Below are 6,000 nucleotides of genomic sequence, written 5' to 3'. Positions count from 1 at the left end.
TGCCTCCCACTTCCTATAAAACATTTCCTGTATGAAATTATGTGTTCCGGGTTATTTTCGGAGGTTACCCCCCAAAAATGTAATTTCCGGTTTTGAAGCGTAATGCGCGTGCGCGGAACCGACGCTCCGGAACCGGAAACTTCGATTTTGGGCCGTAACCTCTGAAAATAAACCGGAACACATTATTTCATACAGGCTATGTTATACAGGAAGTGGGAGATAGGAAAGACATCAAAGGAAGTAGTTGGCAGCCATTTTGTGTTCATTCTGACTCATCCTCTATCACTGATCAGATCCTCTGACATCCTGCTGCTCTCATCTCACTTATTTCCCCCAAAATGACTGAGGAGTATGAAGAGAGAGCACCCCCTTTCACAGAAAGGGAATTAGACATCTTGGTAGAGGGGGTGCTTGACAAATTTCCTCAGCTATATGGGGACCCTGAGTACCAGCTGAGCACTGCAGCCCGGGCCAGGCTATGGGCCAACATTGGTGAGTGCTGCAGTGCAGTGGGAGTCTACACTAGGAGTGCTAGGGCATGCCGCAAGCGCTGGGAGGACCTAAAACGCTGGTCCCGCTACAAGGCTATGGAGCTGGTGGGCCTGTCTTCCCAGTACCGTGTGCATTATCCTCGCCTCTCCTCACTGTACAGGAGGGACCTACGAGCAGCTTGGCCGACTCTCCATGCTCAGCTGGAGTAGCATGAGCAGCAGAGACCTGGTAAGTGCATCATATGCAATATGTGTCTGGGAGTATGATGTGAGTGAAACAGTGCTGTACCATTGTGTGTCCCATGCCTCCATTCACCAATTCCGTGTCCATGCAGCAGTCAACAAGATTAAAAAGGCACACTGTGCCATATGGACTGTACAGGACAGCTTGAATTTTGGGAGTTGTAGTTTCTTCATGACAACTGGGTAAATGAGCCACACTTGTGCATTCATATTGAAGTCTGCTGTGCCAGCACCACTACCATTGAACCAAGGATATCATAACTGATGTGTGTATTAGATGAGCAATGGTACAGACACTGTCCAGTCTGCACATAGCAGGCCAAAGGTTATTGGATGCTGTGACTTGCATTGCATTTGTAGAGTTTGGATTTCAATTGAGACAGAACATCATGTGCCATGGAGTCAAGACAGACTTTGAGATTCTTAAATCACTCTTAAGTGTTCCTAAATTTGCAAGGTGTGTCCACTGACAGACGTCTCACCCTCAGTGGCCTGTACGACATTTCACATATACAGGTAGCTGTCACAACGACCCACCACTGTTCACCGGTGTACAGCACTACCTTTTAATTCAACAAAGCCAATTTGTGGCACTGGATTGTCAGATTATGTGTGGGGACGGCAAAAGGCTTGACTCACAATGTAGCTAGAGAAGTGTCCAGACCCTTTGTGGATGTGTGACCCACATTCGGCATGTGTCTTGTCCCATACATTGCTACAAAGCAGATGACACTTGTCCAGATGTTAAATAGCTGCAACTCCATATGAATGGCCAAATTCAATTAAATCTGGACTCTTCATGTTCTCCTTTTGTGGACTGGTTTTGGAATTGGCACATGTAGCAGTGACAGTACACACAGATCACAAGAATGCCAAGGTTGAGGGTTGTCCAATACAGTTACGTAAGCCACAAAAATTCTCGTGAGATGTCCCTGTCAGAATCAATTCAGTAAATAACAGTGAACACACATGTAATGTAAGTTCAAAAACACTGACAACTGTAGAGTGTGATCAGAGGAAACCAAAGTCTGACCTTGGCTCATCTATGTATTTGTCTCGTCCTGCATGAAACAACCACCACATCAGGATTTTGCTTACATTTCAGCAGGCACAGCTGACGATACAGAACCACAGCAGGAACAGGTCCGGAGCAGGAGGCCATCAGTACCTCAGCGGCTACACCCTCTTTCCACCAGTGAGGAAAAAGAGGATGAGGAGGGACCCTCAACATCAGGAGGCAAGGGGATTGTGCCCACCCGGACTGAGAAAGAACACTACTCTGGTGCTGTGTCCCCGGGTTGAGGCTGTGCCATTGAAGGTGGGGGAGAAGGAGCCAACACCTCTGACCATGATGTGGTGGAGAGCTACTCTCCCCCAGACTCTTCACCAGTAGGTCCTGCAGATGTGTCCCCGGGGCAGGCCAATACTCAATCTGGGCCTGTCATCAGCCCCTCCCTCCTTCCCGAGTCCCCCATGCCATTGGGGGTTCCAGCTAGATGCCCTGCAGCCTGTCCCCCTCCTCGTAGCCGCCAACTGGAACGCGACCTGAGGCACCACATCCCTCCTGACCCCCCCAGGCCCCTCCCAGTGTTGTTCTTCCTGTGGCTGTGCCAGAGGACTTGAGTTAGATGTGTGAGGGTCAACCAGACATGTCCGCTCGCATCATACTACAAGTGTGTCTGGAGATACGCATGATGCAAGAGGACATTGTCCGATCTCTGGACAACCTCACCACCAGCATCAATTCCATGGCCACAGCCCTGTTGTATGTTGTCTCCCAAATCACTTCCCATACCACCATCAATGTCTCCCTCTGTCCTGTGCCCCACACTGTTTCCCCCCATACTCCTCGTGTGTCATGATCCCATGTGGTGACTGTTCCTGCACCAGCCAGGCGTGTGCCTGTATCGGACTCTGAGGATCTGGACATTGTGGTCCTGGAGGATGACCAGAAGGACACTTGACTTTTTGACTGTGACGTCGTTGTGGACAAGCATTTCATTTTCCCCTTGTAAATAGACTGGTTTCCCTGACGCTCCCTGAAGTATTATATTATTTTTGCCCCACCCCAATCCAAGTTCCATTCTCCATCTGCATTAAGATCATCATTTGTTTTCCTTTTTTCCTTCCACACGGACAGTTGTTTTCTGTTCCTACATAAATATCTTTGAGGAATTCTACTGACTTTAACTTGTTTGACTTCATTTTGAAGGTCTGGTTCAGAATATGGACCAGCGACCCTTGACCCTGTCGCCAGGTAGGTCGCCCCCCTAGCCACCGCGTGGGCCTCCCCGTGCTGTGTGCTGCGACCGCTGTTTGGTTCTGCATTGTTTCGTTTCCTTGTGCCTGTAATTCCGCTGTTTTTTCCCCTCGTTCCCCTTGCCTTCTGTATTCTGTTATTTTAGTTCTGCATTGTTTCGTTTCCTTGTGCCTGTAATCCCACCGTTTTTTCCCCTCGTTCCCCTTGCCTTCTGTATTCTGTTATTTTGGTTCCCCTCGTTCCCCCTGTGCCTGCTGTGCCCTCCCCGCTTCCCGCCTCACCCTCTGCTTCCCGCCACTGCTCCCTGCGGCCCGCGCCCCCGCCGTTCCCATTCGCCACCCCGCTCCCGCCTCCCAGCTGCTCCTCCCTCCCTCAGCCCATCATATGGAGGCCGCACAGTGGTAAAGGGAGCGACCCTTGACCCTGTCACCAGGTAGGTCGCCCCCCATAGCCACCGCGTGGTCCTCCCCGTGCTGTGTGCTGCGACCGCTGTTTTGTTCTGCATTGTTTCGTTTCCTTGTGCCTGTAATTCCGCCGTTTTTTCCCCTCGTTCCCCTTGCCTTCTGTATTCTGTTATTTAATTTCTGCATTGTTTCGTTTCCTAGTGCCTGTAATCCTGCAGTTTTTTTCCCTCGTTCCCCTTGCCTTCTGTATTCTGTTATTTTGGTTCCCCTCGTTCCCCCTGTGCCTGCTGTGCCCTCCCCAATTCCCGCCTCGCCCTCTGCTTCCCGCCGCTGCTCCCTGCGGCCCCGTCCCCCCGCCGTTCCCATTTGCCACCCCGCTCCCGGCTCCCAGCTGCCCCTCCCTCCCTCAGCCTCTCATACGGAGGCCGCACGGTGGTAAAGGGAGCGACCCTTGACCCTGTCACCAGGTAAGTTGCCCCCCTAGCCACCGCGTGGTCCTCCCCGTGCTGTGTGCTGCGACCGCTGTTTTGTTCTGCATTGCTTTGTTTCCTTGTGCCTGTAATTCCGCAGTTTTTTCCCCTCGTTCCCCTTGCCTTCTGTATTCTGTTATTTTAGTTCTGCATTGTTTTGTTTCCTTGTGCCTGTAATCCCGCCATTTTTTTCCCCTCGTTGCCCTTGCCTTCTGTATTCTGTTATTTTGGTTCCCCTCATTCCCCCTGTGCCTGCTGTGCCCTCCCGGCTTCCCACCTCGCCCTCTGCTTCCGCCCGCTGCTCCCTGCGGCCCCGTCCCCCCGCCATTCCCATTCGCCACCCCGCTCCCGCCTCACAGCTGCTCCTCCCTCCCTCAGCCCCTCATATGGAGGCCGCACGGCGAACGCGCACAGCGGGGGCACCAATGGTGCACCGAATGCGCACCAAAGGCAAGCCCATCTGTGCACGTACGCGCCGGGCCCAAGCCCAGTGCCAGGACCCCTGGCCCCCGACAATGCCAGCCAACACGACGGACTTACGACGCCGCCACCCTCCACGCACTCAAACCCGACCGGAACCCTGCCTGCTATCGAGCCACCCCGAAACGCACCCACGGACCCTTCACCTGCAAAGCCTGCAAGTTTATCTTGCTCCGGACCTGCACCGCACCCACAAGGCCAGACACCAGCAACAACCACCTCAAGTGCATCCTGCTCAACACCCGCTCCGTCCACAGACACGCCGTCGAACTCTGGAACCTCCTCGACACAACATCACCAGACATCGCCTTCCTCACGGAAACCTGGATGAACGCCTCCTCAGCCCCCGACATCGCCATAGCCATCCCAGACGGATACAAGATCACCCGGAGGGACCGCGTCAACCAGACCGGAGGAGGCATCGCCATCGTCCACAGGAACACCATCCGCATCACGACCAACTCCGACGACACCTTTACCAACGCAGAGCACCTCTACTTCCAGATACACACCGACCCTACGACCACCCTCAGAGGCACCCTCATCTACAGACCCCCAGGACCACGCACACAATTCAGCAAAGACATCGCAGACTTCATCAGCCGCACGCCCTCCCCTCCGCTGACTACATCCTCCTAGGGGACCTCAACTTCCACCTGGAGAACAACAAGGACTGCAACACCACCGCCCTGCTGGATAACCTCGCCAACCTCGAACTCAAGCAACTGGAGGACACCCCCACCCACTACACCAGCCACACGCTTGACCCCGTCTTCTCCTCCAGCAAGCACATCTCCTTCAGCCACTCCACTGGACTTCATTGGACGGATCACAGCTGCGTCCACTTCAGCTTCAGAATAACCACGACCCACCACCACCCTCAACAGGTTCCTCGCAGAAGCTGAAGCAAGATCACCGCCGACCAGCTCACCACCTCCCTCAGCCAGAACCCTCCCGCCTGCACAACGGACCCCAACGAAGCAGCCCGCACCTTCACACAGTGGCTCACCAACTGCGCCGACGACCTCGCACCACTGAAGAACCCTCCCAGCAGACCCGGCAGCAAGAAAGCCTCCTGGTTCACCGACGAACTCAAAACATCCAAGAAAAACTGACGCACCCTTGAAAAAGCCTGGCGCCACGACCAGACCACAGAAAACATGACTGCCCTCAAGAACGCCACCCGCAAACACCACCAGCTTATCCGCACCACCAAAAGGACATCATTCCAAGAACGACTGGACAACAACACCCACAACAGCAAGGAACTCTTCAGCATCGTCAAGGAGTTCTCCAACACCGACGCCGGAAACAACGACATCACACCCTCGCAAGACCTCTGCGACTCACTCGCCACCTTCTTCCACCGCAAGATCGCCGACATACACAACAGCTTCGGCGCACAGACCATGCACCCAACCACCGAACCAACGCCCCCCACCACCACCCTCTACAACTGGACCCCGGTCAGCACCAAAGACACCACCCGCACGTTGAACACCATCCACTCCGGATCACCTACCGACCCCTGCCCCCACCACGTCTTCAACAAGGCCGACTCCATCATCGCACCCCAACTCCGGGACATCATCAACCTCTCCTTCAACACCGCCACCTTCCCGGAGAGCTGGAAGCACGCCGAGCTCACCGCC

Source organism: Lissotriton vulgaris, chromosome 4_1 (assembly GCF_964263255.1).
Source record: "Lissotriton vulgaris chromosome 4_1, aLisVul1.2, whole genome shotgun sequence".
Classification (NCBI taxonomy): Eukaryota; Metazoa; Chordata; class Amphibia; order Caudata; family Salamandridae; genus Lissotriton; species Lissotriton vulgaris.
Note: the sequence above shows the minus strand (reverse complement) of the source record.